Genomic DNA, 23,620 nt, shown 5'->3' with positions numbered 1-23,620 from the left:
GACAGACAGACAGAAGAGCTCTTTTATTTATATATATAGATAGATAGATAACCTATATACTTGCTTTAAAACCTCAGATTCTGCTGCTCCTCCGTGTGTTGATTTAGATATAATGTTACTTTTTGAATTTTTTCCCGTCTCTGTTTTGGTCTGTGCTTTGCTGCACTGCCACTGCCGCCTGGTTCCCACGCTGCTTTTAAATGCTCCGCTCCTCCGATGTGTTTTGCTGCACTTTCGTTTGTTTCTCAGAAGTATACCACACTCTCATGTGACATTTTCACATTTCTAAAAACAGTTAATTTAATGCTGTATGATGGCAGTTTTGTGCTGTGGTCCATGACCATAAAGAACTGGAATGAGGTTGACCAACTTCATTCCACATAGGGCCTTATAGTTAATAGTAGACTTTCATCCTAACAGTCTGGGATTGATTTGAACATAGGTCCCAGAGGTAAAAGGGCAGTGTACACTTTGTTCATTAAGATTGTCACAGTTCATTACCTCCTTTACAGTAAAAGATATTTGTAATGTATTATTCTGTCCTAGCACACGAGGTCCTGCAATTTCACATTTCTAAACACACCAGAGTTGCTCAGCTGTTATCAGCTATGGGTCCCAGCAGGAAGTGTGCCCATTGAGTCCAACGCAGATCATTTCAAAACCTGGATGCCATTCTGGAGGAATCCAAGTCTGAAAGCTGCTGTACGGTACTGTACGCTTAGTCAATACTGAAGCTTTTATGCTTTGATGCATCAAGTGCAGTATCCTTACAGGAAGACTTAGACTAATGGAGAGTCCATGCTGGGAAACCTGTAAGGGGTATGAAAGAAGCTGTCTGAAGAAGCATCAAGCAGTAAGAAAGCGATTTTCAGAGACTCTATTCAGACATGCCACTTACTTGTTTATCTAATACATTTTTCAGGAAGCACATTGAAAACATTTTGAGTTTTGGTCTTTGTTACAAGTTTTGCATTTGCCTAAACTTGGATTCAGTGGCATCAGTCACTCTTGTAAGTGGATTCCATGCCCTCACATATCAGAATAGATTCACACTGCCCAATTTCTACTCATATGATAGTATAAGTCAAGGGTGTAACCATAGTACCACGTAGAGATCTGAACCGGATAGTTATGGCCACGATTTTGCTCACCTTGGCTGGCCTGTGGCGGGCGACATTGGTGGCAGGTCCCGACCCCACTGCTGCCTCCATCCTGCTGTCTGAAATTAATTTCCCGTGATTGGGCTTGTTAAGCCCACCTAGCGCGTTTCCTGGCCAATTAGAGGAAGCGGGTCTGGTGACGTCATTTGATGACGCGTCATCAGCCGATTTCCTTAAAGGGACCATGGCCAAATTTATTTTGACATTTGTGCTGTCAGTGTTCTACAGCATTGAGGTGCTGCAAACACTGACAAGCACTGCACCGAGGCAGAGGGCTGCACCCAGGCTCTCCCATGACTCTCCATATGCTTATGGAGGGAGTCCTAGCATGTAGGGAGGTCCTCTTCCCTTCCCATGGGCGGAAGAGACCTCCCAAGGAAATCAACACAGCCTGGTTGCAGATTGCAGAGGTCACAAGCAGGGATGTGGTCAGGAGGACCTGGGTGCAGTGCTGCAAACATTTCAATGATTTCAGTAGCTCACGAAACGTTAGTACAAAATCACACTCAACCTCATCCTGCTGTGCCTCTCATCACATCCCCATCACTCTGCTTTCCCTACCCTACTCCTGCACATCCTTACTCACACCAACTTACCTTGCACCTCCACCCATCCCTCTCTATCTATATTATCACATCTCCATCTCACTAGCCGCCGCTAACACTCACCCTCATCCTAGTGCAATCATACCAACTACCAACACACAAGGGTATGCACTTGGGTCTTTTATGCAATGTTCATGTAAAGTTTCTGTTAATGTGGTGTCAAACATTGAAACCTTAATTTTGAACACTTTGCATTCTTGGACAGATTTGTGTGCACCTTTGGAAGTGTTTTAGTGAGTTGCCGTGAACGGTGAGACATAACGGTACCCCATGCAATGGTGATGAGTGTGAAAGGAATGGATTGGTCAATGTAGGGATGCTTTATGGTGTTGTTGTGGGGTGGTGCCAACCTGGGCATCATGTGGCAGCCAGGGTGTACAGCATCAAGTGAAGTAAATCTGGCCATGGTGAGGCTATCCCTGGCCTCCCGGGCAGCAATGTGGTCGGGTGCTGATGCCCTCTGTCCTGTGCAGCATCAGTTGATTGTGGAGAAGGTTGGTGTTGGTGCTGCTGGTGTGCCTAGTGCTGCTAGTGTTGGGGCTGATCGTGGTGGGATTCTAAGGACCAAGCTATGAGAATATAAAGGACACCCATGCTGATGGAATAGATGACAGGTGAAGTAGAGATGACTGAAGCGATTTGTCAATGGTGAGAGAGGTAATGAGGTCAGATTGGATGGAGACTTGTGTAAAGACTTGCAGCATGGTGAATCTGTTGTGGAAATGCTGTGAGGAAGAGCTTATGGCTAAGGGAAGATATCTCTGTAAGGTGGGAGCTTTTACTTTACAGTTGAAGCTGCCAACTCAACAGTTGATTCAATGGCCATTCATCTCCCACCTCGGCTTAACAGACGTGATCCCCAAGCAGTGAGGACCCTGTGGGCAAGCATGTAAAAACAAAAGGTAAGCTCAAATGTATTCTTAATGATCTCTAAACAAGGTCATAATTACTTGAATTGGGTCCCCCACCGCTGCGTGTTGGGTCTGCTCAGCGCTGACAGACCCGACATCGGGGAAAGGCGTGTGGCGGCGGGTTCATAACGGGGTCCCAATCCGCTTGGGGAAAAAAACACTTTCCCACCCGACCCGCCACTGGTCGCGCTCGCTGACACCCCGGAAAATCTAGGCCTATGTCTTTCATAGAATCATAGAAAGTTACAGCACGGAAGGAGGCCATTTCGAACCATTGTGTCTGCGCCAGCCAACAAAGAGCTATCCAGCCTAATCCCACTTCCCAGCTCTTGGTCCGTAGCCCTGCAGGTTACAGCATCCCAAGTGCACATCCAAGTACTTTTTAAATGTGGTTAGGGTTTTTGCCTCTACCACCCTTTCAAGCAGTGAGTTCCCGACCCCCACAACCCTCTTGGTGAAGAAATTTCCCCTCTAAACATTCCACCAATTACTTTAAATCTGTGCCCCCTGGTTTTTGACCCCTCTGCTATCCATTTTATCTAAGCCCCTCATAATTTTATACACTGCAATAAGGTCTCCCCTCAGCCTCCTCTGTTCCAAGGAAAACAAACCCAGCCTATCCAGTCTTTCCTCATAGCTAAGATTCTCTACTCCTGGCAACATCCTTGTAAATCTCCTCTGTACCCGCTCTAGTGCAATCACATCTTTCCTGTCATGTGGTGACCAGAACTGCACGCAGTACTCTAGCTGAGGCCTAACTAGTGTTTTATATAGTTGAAGCATAACCCCCCTGCTCTTGTATTCTATGCCACGGCTAATAAAGGCAAGCATTCCGTATGCCTTATTAACCACCTTAGCTACCTGGCCTGCTACCTTCAGGGATCTGTGGACATGTACTCCAAGGTCCCTTTGTTCCTCTACACTATTCAGTGTCCTACCATTTAATTTGTATTCCCTTTCCTTGCTAAACCTCCCCAAATGCATTACCTCACACTTCTCCGGATTGAATTCCATTTGCCACTGTTCTGCCCACCTGACCAATTTATTGATATCTTCCTGCAGTCTATAGCTTCCTTCTTCTGTATCAACCACACAGATGATTTTAGTATCATCTGCAAACTTCTTAATCATACCCCCTATATTCAAGTCTAGATCATTGATATAGAAACATAGAAACATAGAAGACAGGAGCAGGAGTAGGCCATTCGGCCCCTCGAGCCTGTTCCGCCATTTAATGAGATCATGGCTGATCATCCAAATTCAGTACCCTGTCCCTGCTTTCTCCCCATATCCCTTGATCCCTTTAGCCTTAAGAAATATATCTAACTCCTTCTTGAATATATTTATTAAATTGGCCTCAACTGCCTTGTGTGGTAGAGAATTCCACAGGTTCACCACTCTCTGGGTGAAGAAATTCCTCCTCATCTCAGTCCTAAATAGCTTACCCCTTATCCTTAGACTGTGACCCCTGGTTCTGGACTCCCCCGCCATCGGGAACATCCTTCCTGCATCTAGTCTGTCTAGTCCTGTTAGAATTTTATAAGTTTCAATGAGATCCCCTCTCATTCTTCTAAACTCTAGTGAATATAAACCTAATTGACCCAATCTCTCCTCATACGTCATTCCTGCCATCCCAGGTATCAGTCTGGTGAATCTTTGCTGCACTGCCTCCATGGCAAGAGCCTCCTTCCTCAGATAAGGCGACCAAAACTGCACACAATACTCAAGGTGTGGTCTCACCAAGGTCCTGTACACCTGCAGCAAGACATCCTTGCTCCTGTACTCGAATCCTCTCGCTATGAAGGTCAACATACCATTTGCCTTCTTAACCGCCTGCTGCACCTGCATGCTTACCTTCAGCGACTGGTGCACAAGGACACCCAGGTCTCGTTGCACTTCCCCTTTTCTCAATCTATTGCCGTTCAGGTAGTAATCTGTCTTCCTGTTTTTGCCACCAAAGCGGATAACCTTGCATTTTTCCACGTTATACTGCATTTGCCATGCATCTGCCCAATCACCCAACCTGTCCAAATCATACTGGAGTTTCTCTGCATCCTCCTCACAGCACACACGCCCACCCAGCTTTGTGTCATCTGCAAACTTGGAGATATTGCATCTAGTTCCCTCATCTCGATCATTTATATATATTGTGAATAGCTGGGCTCCTAGCACCGATCCCTACGGTACCCCACTAGTCACTGCCTGCCACTCGGAAAAAGACCCATTTATTCCAACTCTTTGCTTCCTGTCTGCCAACCAGTTCTCTATCCAAAACAGTGCCTTACCCCCAATCCCATGTGCTTTTACTTTGCACGCTAATCTCTTATGCGGGACCTTATCGAAAGCCTTCTGAAATCCAAATACACCACATCCACTGGTTCTCCCTTATCTATTCTACCAGTTACATCCTCAAAAAATTCCAGTAGATTAGTCAAGCATGATAAACCTTTTGTAAATCCATGTTGACTTTGTCTGATCCTGTCACTGTTTTCCAAGTGCTCTGTTATTACATCTTTTATAATGGACTCTAGCATTTTCCCCACTACCGATGTCAGGCTTACCGGTTTATAATTCCCTGTTTTCTCTCTAGCACCTTTTTTAAATAGTGGGGTTACATTAGCTACCCTCCAATCCATGGGAACTGTGCCAGAGTCTATAGAATTTTGGAAGATGACCAGCAATGCATCTATTTCTAAAGCCACTTCCTTAAGTACCCTAGGATGTAGATTATCAGACCGTGGGGATTTATTGGCCTTCAATCCCATCAATTTCCATAACACCATTTCCCTAAAAATACTGATTTCATTCAATTCCTCCCTCTCATTAGACCCTATGTTCTCCGACATCTCTGGGAGGTTATTTGTGTCCTCCTTTGTGAAGACAGAACCAAAGTATGTATTTAATTGGTCTGCCATTCCTTTGTTCCGCATTATAAATTCCCCTGATTCTGACTGCACCAATCTTTTTCTCTTCACATATCTATAGAAGTTTTACAGTCAGTTTTTATGTTCCCTGCAAGCTTACTCTCATATTTACCACAAAAAGCAAGGGACCTAGTACTGAGCCCTGCGGAACCCCACTGGAAACAGCCTTCCAGTCACAAAAACACCCATCAACCATTAGCTTCTGCTTCCTGCCTCCGAGCCAGTTTTGAATCCAACTTGACACTTTGCCCTGGATCCCATGGGCTTTTAACTTTGTGACCAGCCTGCCATGTGGAACCTTATCAAAAGCCTTGCTAAAGTCCATATACACTACATCAAATGCACTACCCTCATCTACCCTCCTTGTTACCTCCTCAAAAAATTCAATCAAGTTTGTCAGACATGACCTTCCCTTAACAAATCCGTGCTGACTATCCTTGATTAATCCGTGTCTTTCTAAATGAAGATTTATCCTGTCCTTCAGAATTCTTTCCAATAATTTTCCCACCACCGAGGTTAGGTTGACTGGCCTGTAATTACTTGGTCTATCCCTTTCTCCCTTTTTATACAAGGGTACCATATTAGCAGTCCTCCAGTCCTCTGACACCACACCTGAAGCCAGAGAGGATTGGAAAATGATGGTCAGGGCCTCTGCTATTTCCTCTTTTCTTCGCTTAACAGCCTGGGATACATTTCATCCGGGCCTGGGGATTTATCCATTTTTAAAGCTGCTAAACCCCTTAATACTTCCTCTCTCACTATGTTTATTTCATCTAATATTTCACACTCCTCCTCCCTGATAGCAATGTCTGCTTCGCCCCTCTCCTTTGTGAAAACAGACGCAACATATTCATTAAGAACCATACCGACGTCTCCTGCCTCCACACATGATCTGGGAGGTTATTTGTGTCCTCCTTTGTGAAGACAGAACCAAAGTATGTATTTAATTAGTCTGCCATTCCTTTGTTCCGCATTATAAATTCCCCTGATTCTGACTGCAAGGGACCTATGCTTCACTTCACCAATCTTTTTCTCTTCACATAGGCCCTACCCTTTCTTTAGTTATCCTCTTACTCTTAATATATTTACATGTGCCTTTCACATGTGCCTCTCCAATCTTTTGTAAAGCAGACTGAGAAAACACCTGGTAAAATGAGGCCAGAAACAAATCGCTAAGCTGGTTTAATTATAATGTCTAGGCGATATGCACTTGTATTTGAGTGGGGGAGAATTTCCTCAGGCCTTTTCCCACACCGCTTCGCCAAAGGTTCGGCAGAAACCCCGTTTAACGAACATCTGCTGAAGCTACGACAGCAGAGCGAGAGAAGCCCCAAGGAAATTCACCCCAATATCTGTTTAAGATACAATGACTGGTAACTCCTCAGGTTCATTCCCTCACATAATCATATAATGCCCCCCATAGGCACAGGTGTGGTTGCTAATAACATAAAGAAGGCAAGTGCAGTCTGAAAGAGTGCTCACTTGAACATTTATTTTTTGTGAATCTTTCAGTGAGTTTGTTTTGTTTGCACTTCATCAAAGAATTTATAGAAAACCTCCTGACTGTTACTGTAATGTGGCAAAATCGGAAATATCCCGCTGAAGCAGCTTGTTGCTGTAACTCTGATGATTCATTGCCATTTCCAGCAAGAACATTTTGTAAAATGAAACAGTTTTGGGGCCTGCTTATAATATGGCATTGGAGTTGAGTATCTCTCCATTCTGTTTTAAAAATGTTTTATAGAAACTTACACAAATACACATTAGACTCTCATGGTATAATATTTTTAGTATTAATTCATCTTTTAATTTTCAGCACTGTTAATAAAGAAAATCTTTTTTGAAAGAGTGCAGAGATAAGCATCTTGCCTATTTCAACTATTTGGTTTAAATTTATTCATTGTGAGGGCCAGGCCTTATTAGCAGTGAGACGGGGGGCTGCAGCTGGAAATGGGCAGCCTGTCTGGCCTCTGGACCCGAAGCAGATAGGTCTGTGGGGAAGCCCAGATGTCTGGAGGGGTGGGGTGGAACGGCTGCAGCCCAGGCTGGTTTTCTGGAGCCTGGAGGAGCACTTCTGCTCCATCCAGTTCAGTCCAAAAATGGCAATTGCAGTCCTATGCATGTCATAAGACTCTGATTTGCATTTTAAATAGGCCTACTGGCGATGGCGGCAACAGGGCAGTAGGTCATTGACCATCACTTTCGAGGTGCTACCACCCTGTTTCTGCTAGGTGGGAGGCTTGAAAATTCACTCCATAGAGTCAACAGAATCTCATGGCACAGAAGGCTGCCATTCAGCCCATCAAAGCTGTGGTACCTCTCTGAAAGAGCTATTGGCTTCAGAGAGTCAGGATTTGGATCCTCGGTCTGATCTGAATTTTAAGACTGCACGACTGAGCTGATGTGTAGTTTTTTCTAGCCCATCAGAAACATTTATGCATACTTACATGAAATCTCAAAAAGCTTTTGTTAATGAGGATGGATAAAAAGATTTTCCTCCTTTCACTAATGATAATTGGAGGAAATATGGTAGCAGTGACTACATATGCATGTATAGTGTCATAACTTATTCAAAGGGACTAGTTCAATCAGAATTTTCATCTAGTAACTTTAAGATAATAAAACATAAAGTGGGAGAAATTCGGTATCGCCCCATTTGGGGCGCAATTATCGGCCGGGCGCAAAGTTTAGCGCCTGGCGCTAATTATCGCCTCCGACTGCAAACTTGGCTTCTATTGCCCCTGGAGTTGATTGGAGCGCTAAATCAGGCGCTACACACCTCTCTTATGGCGCTAATGCCGAGAAGCGAGGCGCTACCTCAGAGCGCTGGCGAAGCTCATGTGATGTCAGTCAGAAATGGAACACAGACACACTGGCGCCGGCCAGTTCTTAAAGGGGAGGGTCGATCTTGCTCCCCATCCACACCCTGCTCATTGCTGCCTTGAATCTCGGCCTGGCGAGACCTGTACATCAAATCTGTTGGAAAGAACAATGGAGAGGCCCAGGGAAAGAGCTCAGAGTGCAGCCACCAAAGACTCTTCTAAATCGATGCAAGGAAAATCAAATCAAAAAGAACCTGCAAAGTGCTGCTCAGTACCCAAAACTCCTCAACACAGCTTTAAATATCTCCTGCAGTCTCTCTCTCTCACTCAGAATGCGTGGTGGAAAAATTTCACCAAAAAAATAGGCAGGAAGCGGTCGCCTTCAAATAGCGCTCCCCCAGTCCCTTCCCGACTGCAAAACGCTCCCCTCAACCTGTTGTTGCTAGCGACAGGTGGTAAGATAGGGGGCGCCACTCAATATCCAGTCCGGGGCACTACCGGGACGTTGCACGCTCGACAGACGTCACGATCTGCGGGCGCAGGAGATCATGGCGGTAGTGTTTAGCGTCGCCACAAAATATCGAGGCAATTTCATGAGCGGCGCAAACATCGCCGCGCATGGGCGCTAGTTGTTTTGCACCCCATTAGCGCCCTCTTAAGGCGCTAACAGGAGGCGCAAACCAACCGAATTTTTCCCCCAAAGTGTTGGCGTAACATAAACTGTGATCACAAAGAAGATTGAGTTGGTGACATAGTTCAAACACCCACTTATTTATACAAATTCAATAAGTTTATATACAAAAACAAAATAATGCAGATGCTGGAAATCTGAAATAAAAACAGAAAATGCTGGAAATACTCAGCAGGTCAGGCAGCATCTGTACAGGAAGAAACAGAGTTAACATTTCAGGTCAATGACTTTTCATTAGTACAGCAATCCTGATGCAAGGTCATCGACCTGAAATGTTAACTCTGTTTCTCTCTTCACAGATGCTGCCTGACCTGCTGAGTACTTCCAGCAAGCTTATATACAACCACGTAGACATTGTATAGGAGTAAGCCTTTGGCTTAGTGGTAATATTCCCACCTCTGAATAAGAAAGCAAAGGGTTCAAGTACCACTCCAGACTATTCTGGCAAGTGGTGACTCGAATGAGGTTTCTAAATACTGGGCTGACATTCAGCAGAATATTTGTGTCCAGACAGGGTGATTATTGACCCAGTGGTAGTATTCCTGCCTCTGAGTCAGAAGGGTTGGGTTCCAGCCCCACTCCTGACGGCTCCGACAAGTGGAGCACTGGTTCTGATAACTGAGTTGATGTCCAGCGGGGGTACTTGCGTCCGATGAGTGTGGTGCGCGCTCCGCCCCCCCACTCAATGTAAGAGTAGATGGAGCTCTTTAGCCTTGGTTGCAGCCCACCTTGGAGAAATACTGTGAAGATAAAGACCACGAGGAAGGCGATGGGAAACCATCTCAGGTACTCTTCCCTAGCAAGTGGCTCAAGAATCTCATATGTGAAGCTTGAGTTAACAGCTGTCAGAACACAAGGGACATGTTGCTTGGAAGGCAGACATAAGTGAGCAAATGCAGTGAATAATGTCTGAAACCATTTGATATCCACTTAGTGCCTTCCCTCAGATGCAGGGTGTGACCTGATAAGTTAGCAATCTGACAAACCTGGAGGAAAACAAAGTTATTTTTTGTATTTGATGCTGCATTCTGGTTAGGTAACCAAAATTTTAAATGATGCATATTGAAATCTAACACAAATTAGGGAAACATTAGGGAGAAATTGAGCAATTATCTTGACTTTTACATAAGAACATAAGAAATAGGAGCAGGAGTAGGCCAATCGGCCCGTCGAGCCTGCTCCGCCATTCAATAAGATCATGGCTGATCTGATCCTAACCGCCAATCCACTATCACAGAACCATCTCCTGAATCTAACAGAATTAGACACACGAAATAGGAGCAGGATCAGGCTACACGGCCCCTGGGCCCGCTCCGCTACCCACAGGACCATGACCGATCCGAACCTAGACTCATGTCCAAATTCCTGCCCGCTCCCCGTAACCCTTAATTCCCTTTACTTCTAGGAAACTGTCTATTTCTGTTTTAAATTTATGTAATGATGTAGCTTCTACAGCTTTTTGGGGCAGCATATTCCATGGACCTACCACCCTCTGAGTGAAGTAGTTCCTCCTCATCTCAGTTTTGAAAGACCAGCCCCTTATTCTAAGTCTATGCCCCCTAGTTCTAGTTTCACCCATCAGCGGGAACATCCTCCCCGCATCCACCCGATCCAACCCCTTCACAATCTTATATGTCTCAATAAGATCGCCTCTCATTCTTCTGAACTCCAATGAGTAGAGTCCCAATCTACTCAACCTCTCCTCATATGTCCATCCCCTCATCCCCGGGATTAACCGAGTGAACCTTCTTTGTACTGACTCGAGAGCAAGTATGTCCTTTCTTAAGTATGGACACCAAAACTGTACGCAGTATTCCAGGTGCGGTCTCACCAATACCTTGTACAACTGAAGCAATACCTCCCTATTTTTATATTCTATCCCCCTAGCAATGAAAGCCAACATTCCATTGGCCTTCTTAATCACTTGTTGCACCTGTATACTACCCTTTTGAGTTTCGTGCACCAGGACCCCCAGATCCCTTTGTACTTCAGTACTTTCCAGTTTCTTGCCATTAAGATAATAACTTGCTCCACGATTTTTCCTGCCAAAGTGCATAACCTCACACTTTCCAGTATTGTATTCCATCTGCCAAATCTCTGCCCACTTACTTAGCCTGTCGATGTCCCCTTGTAGGTTTTTTTATGTCCTCCTCACTCACTACTTTCCCTCCCATCTTAGTATCATCTGCAAACTTTGATATGTTACACTCGGTCCCCTCCTCCAAATCGTTAATATAGATTGTAAAGAGTTGGGGACCCAGCACTGACCCCTGTGGAACACCACTAGTTACTGATTGCCAGTCTGAGAATGAACCATTTATCCCAACTCTCTGCCTTCTGTTAGATAGCCAATCCTCTATCCATGCCAGAATATTACCCCCAATCCCGTGATTTTTTATCTTAAGCAATAATCTTTTGTGTGGCACCTTGTCAAATGCCTTTTGGAAGTCTAAATACACTACGTCCACTGGTTCCCCTTTATCCACCCTATATGTTACTTCCTCAAAGAGCTCCAGCAAATTTGTCAAACATGACTTCCCCTTCATAAAACCATGCTGACTTTATCCTATTGAATTATGATTATCCAAATGTCCTGTTACTGTCTCCTTAATAATGGACTCCAAAATTTTACCTACCACAGATGTTAGGCTAACCGGTCTATAGTTTCCAGCCTTCTGTCTACTGCCCTTTTTAAATAAGGGTGTTACATTAGCAGTTTTCCAGTCTGCCGGGACCTTTGCCGAGTCCAGGGAGTTTTGGAAAATTATTACCAATGCATCCACAATCCCTACCGCCACTTCCCTCAAGACCCTAGGATGTAAGCCATCAGGTCCAGGTGATTTATCCACCTTGAGTCCCATTATTTTACCGAGTACCACTTCTTTAGTGATTTTGATCGTGTTTAGCTCCTCCCCCCCTTTAGCCCCCTGTTTGTCCAGTGTTGGGATATTCTTAGTGTCTTCTACTGTAAAGACTGATATAAAATATTCATTCAGTGTTTTTGCCATCTCCATATTTCCCACCATTAATTTCCCGGTCTCATCCTCTAAGGGACCAACATTTACTTTAGCCACCCTTATACTTTTTATATAACTATAAAAGCTCTTACTATCTGTTTTTATATTTTTTGCTAATTTACTTTCATAATCTATCTTCCCTTTCTTAATCAATCTTTTTGTTATTTTTTTGCTGTCTTTTAAAGTTTTCCCAATCCTCTATCCTCCCACTAGATTTGGCTACCTTACATGCCCTTGTTTTTAGTCGAATACTATCCTTAATTTCTTTACTTAGCCACGGATGGCTGTCTTTTCTTTTACACCCTTTTCTTCTCAGTGGAATATATATTTTTTGGAAGTTGTAAAATAACTCCTTAAATGTACACCACTGATCATGTATCGTCTTACCCTTTAATCTATTTTCCCAATCCACTCTACTCAATTCCGCTCTCATACCTTCATAGTCTCCTTTATTCAAGCTTAGCACGCTTGTTTGAGATCCAACCTTCTCACCCTCTAATTGAATATGGAATTCAACCATGTTATGGTCACTCATTCCAAGGGGATCCTTTACTAGGACATTTTTAATTAATCCTGTCTCGTTACACAGGACCAGATCTAAGGTTGCTTGCCCCCTGGTCGGTTCAGTTACATACTGCTCAAGAAACCCATCCCTAATACACTCAATGAACTCATCCTCAAGGCAGCCCTGCCCAATTTGATTTGTCCAATTAATATGATAGTTAAAATCCCCCATAATTATAGATGTTCCCTTATTACAAGCCTCAACTATTTCCTGATTGATACTCCGTCCAACAGAGTTGCCACTGTTCGGAGGCTTATAGACTACGCCCACTAGTGTTTTTTTCCCCTTATTATTCCTTACCTCCACCCAAACTGTTTCATTATCCTGATCTTTTGACCCAATATCATTTCTCTGTATTACAGTGATTCCTTCCTTTATTAACATAGCCACCCCACCTCCCCTTCCTTCCTGCCTGTCCTTCCTGATCGTTAAATAACCTGGTATGTTTAATTCCCAGGCATTGTCACCCTGCAGCCATGTTTCTGTAATGGCCACAAGATCATACCCATATGTATTTATTTGTGCCATTAACTCGTCTATTTTGTTACGAATGCTACGTGCATTCAGATAGAGAACGTTCAAAGATGTTTTGTGACACTTAGTTCCTGCTTTTGCCCTTTTTATTACTTTACCTTTTACTCCATACCTTCTGCCCCTTCCTGACACGCTCTGGTTTTTAATTTCCCCACTGCTACCTAAGTCTATGACCTTCTCTGTTGTCATTTTTATTAGTTGCTCTCTAGGAGCCTCCCCCCCACTAGTTAGTTTAAAGCCCTCTCTACAGCCCTAGTTATATTATCCGCCAGGACTCTAGTCCCAGCTCTGGCCAAGTGAAGCCCGTCCCAACGGAACAGCTCCCTCCTGCCCCAGTACTGGTGCCAGTGTCCCAGGAAGCAAAACCCATTTCTCCCACACCAGTCTTTGAGCCACGCATTTAACTCTCTAATTTTATTTGTCCTAGCCAAATTCGCTCGTGGCTCAGGTAATAATCCAGAGATTATTACCCTTGTGGTTCTGCTTTTTAATTTGGCCCCTAGCTGCTCAAACTCCCTCAGCAGAACCTCCTTCCTTGTCCTATCTATGTCGTTGGTACCAACATGGACCATGACAACTGGATCCTCCCCCTCCCACTCCAAGTTTCTCTCCAGTCCAGAGGAGATGTCCTTAACCCTGGCACCGGGCAGGCAACACAGCCTTCGGGACTCTCGCTCTCGGCTGCAAAGAACTCTATCTATCCCCCTAACGATACTATCCCCTACCACTACAACATTTCTTTTAACTCCCCCCACTTGAATGGCCCCCCGCTCCACGGTGCTGTGGCCAGGTTGCTCATCCTCCCCGCAGTCCCTTTTCCCATCTTCACAGGGAGTAAGAGCCTCGAACCTGTTGGACAAGTGCAAGGGCTGCGGCTCCTCCAACACTACCTCCTGGATCCCCGTACCTGCCTCACTTCTAGTCACACCATCCTGACCCTGGCCACGGACTACATCTGAATTAATTAATCTAATTGGCGTGAATACCTCGTGATACACAGAGTCCAGGTAACTCTCCCCCTCCCTGATGTGTCTCAGTGTTTGAAGCTCGGACTCCAGCTCTTCAACACGGAGCCGGAATTCCTCGAGCAGCCAACACTTACTGCAAATGTGATCACCGTGAGCATCAATGGACTTTTACCTCAATGGAAATGTCTTTGATATGAGACCCAAACAAAATTTGCAGCCATTTCAGTTAGCTTTAGATCTCTGAATGTATCTATATCACAGAAATCAAAACAGGAAATATCTTTACTTGATCTTTACTTGTTTTCATCTTTCACCATCTGTGGGCAATTATTGTGCCAAGTTCTCAGTCAGCTAATCTGAGATTCCAATCATCTACAATTAAATGGATGCTTTTAACTGAAAGGATTTATCAGCCAAACCCTCCAGAGACACCAAGGTTCACGGGACTACATATGTTAACATACTTTAAACAGCTTGGCTTTTATGCAAGATTACTTTTACAGTCTGACATTAAAGTTCTATCCTCTGCACAATACATTACTGATAATAACAACTGTAAACACTAAGGAGTTAGTGATACGATGGAAGGCAGGAGAGATTAAAAGACAAAAGGGATGATGGTGCAAGGCAAAAGGAGATGGTCATGGGACACATTAAGAAACAAAAGATGAGTCTAGATAAGGTGTAAATGGGAATGGCAGAATCATTATTCAGACATGCAGACTACAAAATTACTAGGCTCCAGTCCCCGCATAGAGTCTCACTCAATGGGAGTGCAGCTCGGAGAACTGGGTACGGAGGTCAGCATGTCTGATGTGCACTTTGGCCACGATTTACCGCAGGACTGCTCTCACCCCACCACGTAACGTCACCGCAAGTGCAGCAGAAATCTGCTTCAGGTAAAATTACAGCGGCGGAGCAGGAGCAGTTCTGAGGAAATTCTCAACCATTGTCATGTATCACTCCATTAAGAAAGCAATTGATGCTGTATGACCACATATCCCGCTCAACAGTTGCAGCAGCAGAAAGTTTTTCCAAGTTGCTGGCTTCTCCAATGTACAGGATGTCACTGACTGTGTGCAATTTGTGTGCACATCATAGACCCTATGGCATACCTATATAAGAAGGGCTATTGTGTCAGTGCATGGTCCCAGAAGAGGAGTATTTTCATTCTGAAGCAATCAAATGTAACATGGATCTTTGAAGGAAAAGGAAGACAGGCTGCCTTATCTCCTCAAAGATATCTTCCACAACCATGTCACCTCTGCACAACCATCATACTCCAGCAGGAAACAGGTAATCTCAGGATTGCTACCAGAGCCACGTGATAGTCAGAGTAGAAATAGAGAGATATTTCAGATGAATACGTGGCTAGAGGAATGGTGCAAGGGGGAGGGATTCAAATTCCTGGGACATTAGAACCGGTTCTGGGGGAGGTGGGACCAGTACAAACTGGACGGTTTGCACCTGGGCAGGACCGGGACCGATGTCCTAGGGGGAGTGTTTGCTAGTGCTGTTGGGGAGGGTTTAAACTAAAATGGCAGGGGGTTGAGAACCTGTGCAGGGAGACAGAGGAAAGGGAAGCAAGGATTGAAACAAAAGACAGGAAGGAGAAAAGCAAAAGTGGAAGGCAGAGAAATCAAGGGTGTAAATCAAACAGGGCTACAGTAAATAATAATTCTAAAAGGACTAAGAGTGTTAAAAAAACAAGCCTGAAGGCTTTGGGCTCGAATTTCACAGGGCCGTGGAGGCGGGAATGGAGGCGTGTGGGGTGTTAAAATTGCAAAAAGTGGTGGACGGGCCCAACCCTACCTCCATCCCGCCTCCAAGCAATTTTCAAGAAATTGTGTTTACTGCTCCCGTCTCCGTCCCGCCTCCAAGAGGTGGGATAGGCCCTTAAGGCCCTTAACAAGCACTAAATTGCCTCTATTATCCCATTTTGAAAGGCCTTGGTGATTTTAACACTTTTCTGACATGAAGCATGCCTGCACTGAAACACGACGGTGAAACCTGGCGGGAGCACAATTGGATTGCTGACTATTAGCTGCAGCTCCACCATTAAATAGGATATCTGATCAGCCATCATTTGCAGGTGGCAGGACTTTGTTGTCTCAGGTCTGGGGGAACTTTTAGAAGGCATAACCACAGCTGTGGAAGTTTGGAGCCTAACACCCATCTCCAGTGTGACCTCCTGGGAAACCCCTCTCGCCACCTTCACTGAGCGCTTCCTCAACTGAGGCATATACCAAGTAATCCTAAGCCCTCAATGTGGAAGTCCCATTAGCAAAATGACACACGCCACAACTGCAGCAGTAGCCATCAGAATTTTTATTTACAGTAACCATCTGATGGCTTTTAATATTAAACATCAAATTTCACCCAAGTAACTACCCTTGTGACTATTTGTGCAGTATCTTTCTCTTACGCGTGCTCCTACGTGGTGCTTCCCCGGTGGCTTCAGCAGATGTGGAGGCCTCTTGCTCACTTTCTTGCTGCTCCTGTCTCGACACCTTTGGCGGGCGTCCTCTGGGGTTGCGAACCTGTGAGGGCTCGTCAACAGTCTGCTGCTCCTGCGGCTGTGCAGGGCTTGAGACGCCGATCTCAGTTGGGTGTGGACTCTGGTGGGGCTCTGACCGAGGGCTCTGCAGTGGCATGGAAGTGTGAGCGCTTGGAGAGGAGCCCCCACTTCCTTGATGTCTGCCACCAATTTCCCTCTCATGGGTCAGGTCCCCCTCAGCGCTTGCAAGTGGCTTGAGAGCACCTTGCTGCACATCAGGGGGGCCATGGGGACCTGTATCTGCACTGACAGTCCTACTCAGAAGGACTTCCATGAAGGTCTGGTTTCTCTGTTCAATAGATGACCATCGCTCCTCCAGAGATGTCAGTCTATTCTGAACACTCACCATGTTTTCTGCACTCTGGCGACTTATCACCTCCATGGAGGTTGCCATCCTTTCTATGGTGATGCGTTCATGCGCCAATGACTCCACAAAGGCTCTGCTCATGTTCGCAATGGACTCCTCCATTCGCTCCACACTCGCAGCGACCCTGAAGACAAAACCTGCCAGAGACTCCTGCATCTGTTTCTGGAGTTCCAGCACCGCTGATCTTGTGGATGGACCCAGAGGCAGAGGGTCGACATGCAGCTGAGCCGAGCTGGCAGAGTCCTGCGCCCTCTGACTAGGACTCTCCACTGCTGTCCCTGTCCGCACAATCTGCTAATGCTCACTTGTGAGCTGTGATACGCCAGGTGACAACACTAGTCTATCTCATGAAGGTCCCACCGAGGTGTGAGTGTCTGCGCTGGTGCTGGGTGCGCGGAATTCTGCTGATGCTGCGCCCTCAGAGGTTGCAGCTTCCTCTGAGGAGTCTGGATGCTCAGGCTGTTCCTCCTGGCTAGTGGGGACTGGTGCTCTCGATGGTCCTGTGAGGGAGTAAAGGAAAGAGTTAGAGATGTGATGCCAAGGTTACATGCACATTGCATATTGCAGATGATCATAAGTCCATCTGTTAGAGCTTCAGAATCATTATCAGTGACTCATGCAATGTCATTGAGAGAAATGGAAAACTATTCTGTCACCAGCTTGCTGAGATGCACCCGTCTGTCCATCCCCGACTTGTGCATCATCCTCCACTTCCACGATCTCCAGGACTGCATCCTCCCAGGGGCTGAGCTGGGCTACTGAGGGTGGCCCTCCTCCTGTCCTCGCACTTTCCCTCTTATTGTGAGCTCTCTTTTCCTGCAATGAGGGAGACAAGTGGAGTTTGAGTGAGAATGAAGGAGTGAGTGTCGAGAATCCATAGCATAGATGCTTAGAAGGAGACAAAGATAGAGTGAGGTGGCAAGACCAAGGGCCCTCCCTGTGTGTTGTAAGTTGTTTTCATAGCATCACAGTGATAGGGAGTGTGAGGGCTGCATGGTCGAATAGTTAGGTGAATGTGACCATAGAGAGAGAGGGAATGGGTAAGGGTGCATGGATTTCAGTGTCAAGTGGGATGTGGAGGAAGAGATTGCTAAAGCTGAGTGCTGGTGAGGAGAGGCAATGGGGATCAGATTGAGGGCGATGGGAAAGTCATACTCACTTTTCCAGTGTGCAGAAGGTCATGAAACCTCTTCCTGCACTGAACCAAGGTTCTGCGGGTTATCGACAAAGAGTTGTCCTCCTGGGCCACCTGGATCCACACAGCCTTGATCTGCTGGTGAGGCTTCTTCCTCACTGAAGAAGGGAAGAGCACCTCTTTATTGACTCTTGCTCCCTCCACTAAAGCTTGCAGGGCAACGTCATCAAACCTGGGAGCAGACCTTGGTCTCTCGCTGGTCATTCTGCCTCCAGGTCCCTCTAACATGAAAGGCCAAAAGGTTGGCAGTCTGCAGGGCAGCACGGTGGCATAGTGGTTAGCACTGTTGCCTCACAGCGCCAGGGACCCGGGTTCAAATCCAGCCTCGGGTGACTGTCTGTGTGGAGTTTGCACATTCTCCCCGTGTTTGCGTGGGTTTCCTCCGGGTGCTCCGGTTTCCTCCCACAGTCCAAGGATGTGCGGGTTAGGTTGATTGGCCATGATAAAAAAAAAAAAATTTTAATTGACCCTTAGTGTTAGGGGGGATTAAATACGTGGGGTTACAGGGATAGGGCTTGGGTGGGATGGCTGTTGGTGTAGGGACCGGGTGCTAGGGTTTGGATGATCAGCCATGATCTCGTTGAATGGCGGAGCAGGCTCAAATGGCCTACTCCTGCTCCTATCTTCTATGTTTCTATGTTAAGAAGCAAGGCTTGTTGCAGACCTTAAATGCAGCAGCAATGATGACGTCATCAGAGGCAAGTTTCAGACTGAAAAATCTAATTGGGCCATGGGTTCCCACACGCTGGAACTCAATTTCACACTTGAGTTAAAATCGCTTCATTCTCCCACATCGATTTAGAATCGGGTGGCTAACACGAAAAGTGGATTACACGAACCCAGCCCGCCCCAGTAACAAAATCGAGCCTTTTGTGTCTTAATGCGAGGAGCATTCGCAAAAAGGTGGATGAATTAGCTGCGCAAATAGATGTAAACGGATATGATGTAATTGGAATTACGGAGACATGGCTCCAGGGTGACCAAGGCTGGGAATTCAATATCCAGGGGTATTCAATATTCAGGAAGGACAGGCAAAAAGGAAAGGAGGTGGGGTAGCATTGCTGGTTAAAGAGGAGATTAACACAATAGTAAGGAAGGATATTAGCTCTGATGATGTGGAATCTGTATGGGTAGAGCTGAGAAATACCAAGGGGCAGAAAATGTTAGTGGGAGTTGTATGCAGACCCCCAAACAGTAATGCTGAGGTTGGGGATGGCATTAAACAGGAAATTAGAGACGCGTGCAATAAGGGCACAGCAGTTATCATGGGTGACTTTAATCTACATATAGATTGGGCTAACCAAATTAGTAAACAATGCTGTGGAGGAGGAATTCCTAGAGTGTATACGGGATGGTTTCCTGGACCAATGTGTCGAGGAACCAACTAGAGATCAAGCCATCTTAGACTGGGTATTATGTAATGAGAAAGGATTAATTAGCAATATTGTTGTACGAGGCCCCTTGGGGAGGAGCGATCATAATATGATAGAATTCTTCATTAAGATGGGAGAGTGAAGTAGTTGACTCAGAGACTAGGGTCCTGAATTTAAATAAAGGAAACTATGATGGTATGAGGCGCGAGTTGGCTAGGATGGATTGGGGAACGTTACTTGAAGGGTTGACGGTGGATAGGCAATGGCAAATATTTAAAGATCGCATGGATGAACTACAGAATTTGTTCATCCCTGTTTGGCATAAAAATAAAACAAAAAAGATGACTCATCCGTGGCTAACAAGGGAAATTAGGGATAGCATAAGATCCAAGGAGAGGACATATAAATTGGCCAGAAAAAGTAGCAAACCTGAGGATTGGGAGCAGTTTAGGATTCAGCAAAGGAGGACAAAGGGATTAATTAAGAGGGGGAAAATAGAATATGAGAGTAAGCTTTCAGGGAAAATAAAAACTGATTGTAAAATCTTCTATAGATATGTGAAGAGAGAAAGACTGGTGAAGTCAAGCATAGGTCCCTTGCAGTCAGAATCAGGGGAATTTATAATGGGGAAGAAAGAAATGGCAGACCAATTAAATACATACTTTAGTTCTACCTTCACAAAGGAGGACACAAATAACCTTCCAGAGATGTCGGGGAACATAGGGTCTAATGAGAGGGAGGAATTGAATGAAATCAGTATTTGTAGGGAAATGGTGTTAGGGAAATTGATGGCATTGAAGGCCGATAAATCCCCAGGGCCTGATAATCTACATGCTAGGGTACGTAAGGAAGTTGCCCTAGAAATAGTAGATGTATTGCTGGTCCTCTTCCAAAATTCTATAGACTCTGGAATAGTTGCCATGGATTGGAGGATAGCTAATGTAACCCCACTGTTTAAAAAAGGTGGTAGAGAGAAAATGGGGAGTTATAGACCGGTAAGCCTGACATCGGTAGTGGGGAAAATGTTAGAGTCCATTATAAAAGATGCAATAGCAGAGCACTTGGAAAACAGTGACAGGATCGGACAAAGTCAACACGGATTTACAAAAGGTAATCATGCTTGGCTAATCTACTGGAATTTTTTGAGGATGTAACTGGTAGAATAGATAAGGGAGAACCAGTGGATGTGGTGTATTTGGACTTTCAGAAGGCTTTTGATAAGGTCCCTATTAAGAGATTGGCATGCAAAGATAAAGCACATGGGATTGGGGGTAAGGTACTGACTTGGATAGAGAACTGGTTGGCAGACAGGAAGCAAAGAGTTGGAATAAACAGGTCTTTTTCTGAGTGGCAGGCAGTGACTAGTGGGGTACCGCAGGGATCAGGGCTAGGACCCCAGCTATTCACAATATATATTAATGATCTAGACGAGGGAACTAGATGTAATATCTCCAAGCTGGGTGGGCGTGTGTGCTGTGAGGAGGATGCAGAGAAACTCCAGTATGATTTGGACAGGTTGGGTGATTGGGCAGATGCATGGCAGATGCAGTATAATGTGCATAAATGTGAGGTTATCCACTTTGGTGGCAAAAACAGGAAGACAGATTATTATCTGAACGGCAATAGATTGGAAAAGGGGAAGTACAACGAGACCTGGGTGTCCTTGTGCACCAGTCGCTGAAGGTAAGCATGCAGGTGCAGCAGGCGGTTAAGAAGGCAAATGGTATGTTGGCCTTCATAGCGAGAGGATTTGAGTACAGGAGCAAGGATGTCTTGCTGCAGGTGTGCAGGACCTTGGTGAGACCACACCTTGAGTATTGTGTGCGGTTTTGGTCACCTTATCTGAGGATGTTCTTGACATGGAGGGAGTGCAGCGAAGATTCACCAGACTGATACCTGGGATGGCAAGAATGATGTATGAAGAGAGATTGGGTCGATTAGGCTTATATTCGCTAGAGTTTAGAAGAATGAGAGGGGATCTAATTGAAACTTATAAAATTCTAACAGGACTAGGCAGACTAGATGCAGGAAGGATGTTCCCGATGGCGGGGGAGTCAAGAACCAGGGGTCACAGTCTAAGGATAAGGGGTAAGCCATTTAGGACTGAGATGAGGAGGAATTTCTTCACCCAGAGAGTGGTGAACCTGTGGAATTCTCTACCACAGAAGGCAGTTGAGGCCAACTTATTAAATATATTCAAGAAGGAGTTAGATATATTTCTTAAGGCTAAAGGGATCAAGGGATATGGGGAGAAAGCAGGGACAGGGTACTGAATTTGGATGATCAGCCATGATCTCATTGAATGGCAGAACAGGCTCGAGGGGCTGAATGGCCTACTCCTGCTCCTATCTTCTATGTTTCTATGTACAACCAATCACATGGGCGAACCAGGAGACTCACTGAGTAGATGTTTGGGGTGCTAACGCAACATTTTCGATGCTTGGAAGAGTCATGGGGAGGTGGGCTTACAATAAAAGATTGTACGTGTGCTGTGATTGTTTTTTTCATTACCACTGACTCAGGAAGCGCACATTAATAAAAAACATGCATTACTACAGTTTGTTAAATTTGACCAAAAGAATGAAGTTCACCCATTTTCTAATAAAATTGAAATTTGAATGCTTTGATTTTTTTCATGCAATGCTGTCTGAGGCAGCATAACATCTTTAGATGGTTGCCAGATCCGTGACTGATTTGAATCTCTTTTTATCTGAGTTGGAATCTTTCAAGCTTGAATAATAAAAACCTGTTAATGGTGATAGCTCGATAAAGTGATATGGTAAACGAGCCGAATTTTGCTTATTTTAATCAGTTGCATTTGCAATCTGTACATGAGCAGTATCATCCATCTTACTAACATGCTTAGGCAGCAAATGTATCCACTGGTGCATTATACTGGAACTTCTGTTTCTAGGATGACTGCATGTTGTTGATGTTTCTGGCTTTTGGTCTTATGCAGAAAGAAATATGAGTACTCAATTCTATGTCCACAGTTAAATATTCATCACTCTCTGCGGGCAGATTCTGTGCACAGATAAGATATGGCCACCAATTTTCATGTCCTCCACCTGGCTGGAATGGGGTGATATAGGGTCTAAAATGGCAGTGCATCCTGTTCCTGCTCCCAATACGTCCACCACCATTTCCGACCCATCATGGAAGTGGGTTTCCAGAGTACTTCCCTGCTTCAGGTGGAAACCTACTTCTAAGATGCAAAATAGGGGGACCTAAATGGAATCTTATCTGTACACAATCATTGTTTATAACAATAAACATACCATAATTCCAGAAAGTGAGTGGAGCCTGAAATGTTCACTGAAAGTAAGAACAGAGCAGGTTCTTGGATTGTCTTTCACTGCCTCAAGTTGAACCTTTTGGATAACTGGGTGAAGGGTCTTCTCTTGTGATATCTATCCTAACCCATACCTGTACAGTGAGCTCACATTACTCTTTAAGCTTGACAAAAGGCTTTGTTAAACCTATGTTGCATACAGTCTGCGACTGATAATTCATAGTCATTTTTGTGCTAAAAAACATGAATGAAGCAATATGAACAGCACAACAAAAAGGAATTGTGTTATCAGATAGATTATGGCCTAGAAATTCAGTCTGGCCACTTTTGGGGCGGTAAAGTCGGGCGGTCGCTAAAGTTAGCGCCCGCCGGAAAGTGTAGGCCACTTCGCCGAAATTCAGTAGATTTGGCCAAGAGTTTGGGCGAGCACTGAAACTGGCGTTGCACTGCTATCTTCAGGCGCTAAGCCGGCGATGCGGACTGATAACGCCGAGGCCGGGCGCAGCGCAGGTGCGGTCATGTTTTGATTGACAGCAGACACCCTGACGCCGGCCAGCTCTTAAAGGGGGAAGGGTCGACTTTGACTGCTGCCACGCCCTGCATAGTGGAGCCCTGCAGCTAGGCCTCAACACTGCTGGT

Source organism: Somniosus microcephalus, chromosome 2 (assembly GCF_052327205.1).
Source record: "Somniosus microcephalus isolate GS21.2 chromosome 2, FLI_Smic_1.0, whole genome shotgun sequence".
NCBI lineage: Eukaryota > Metazoa > Chordata > Chondrichthyes > Squaliformes > Somniosidae > Somniosus > Somniosus microcephalus.
The sequence above is the reverse complement of the archived record's forward strand: the minus strand, read 5'-3'. Positions refer to the sequence as shown.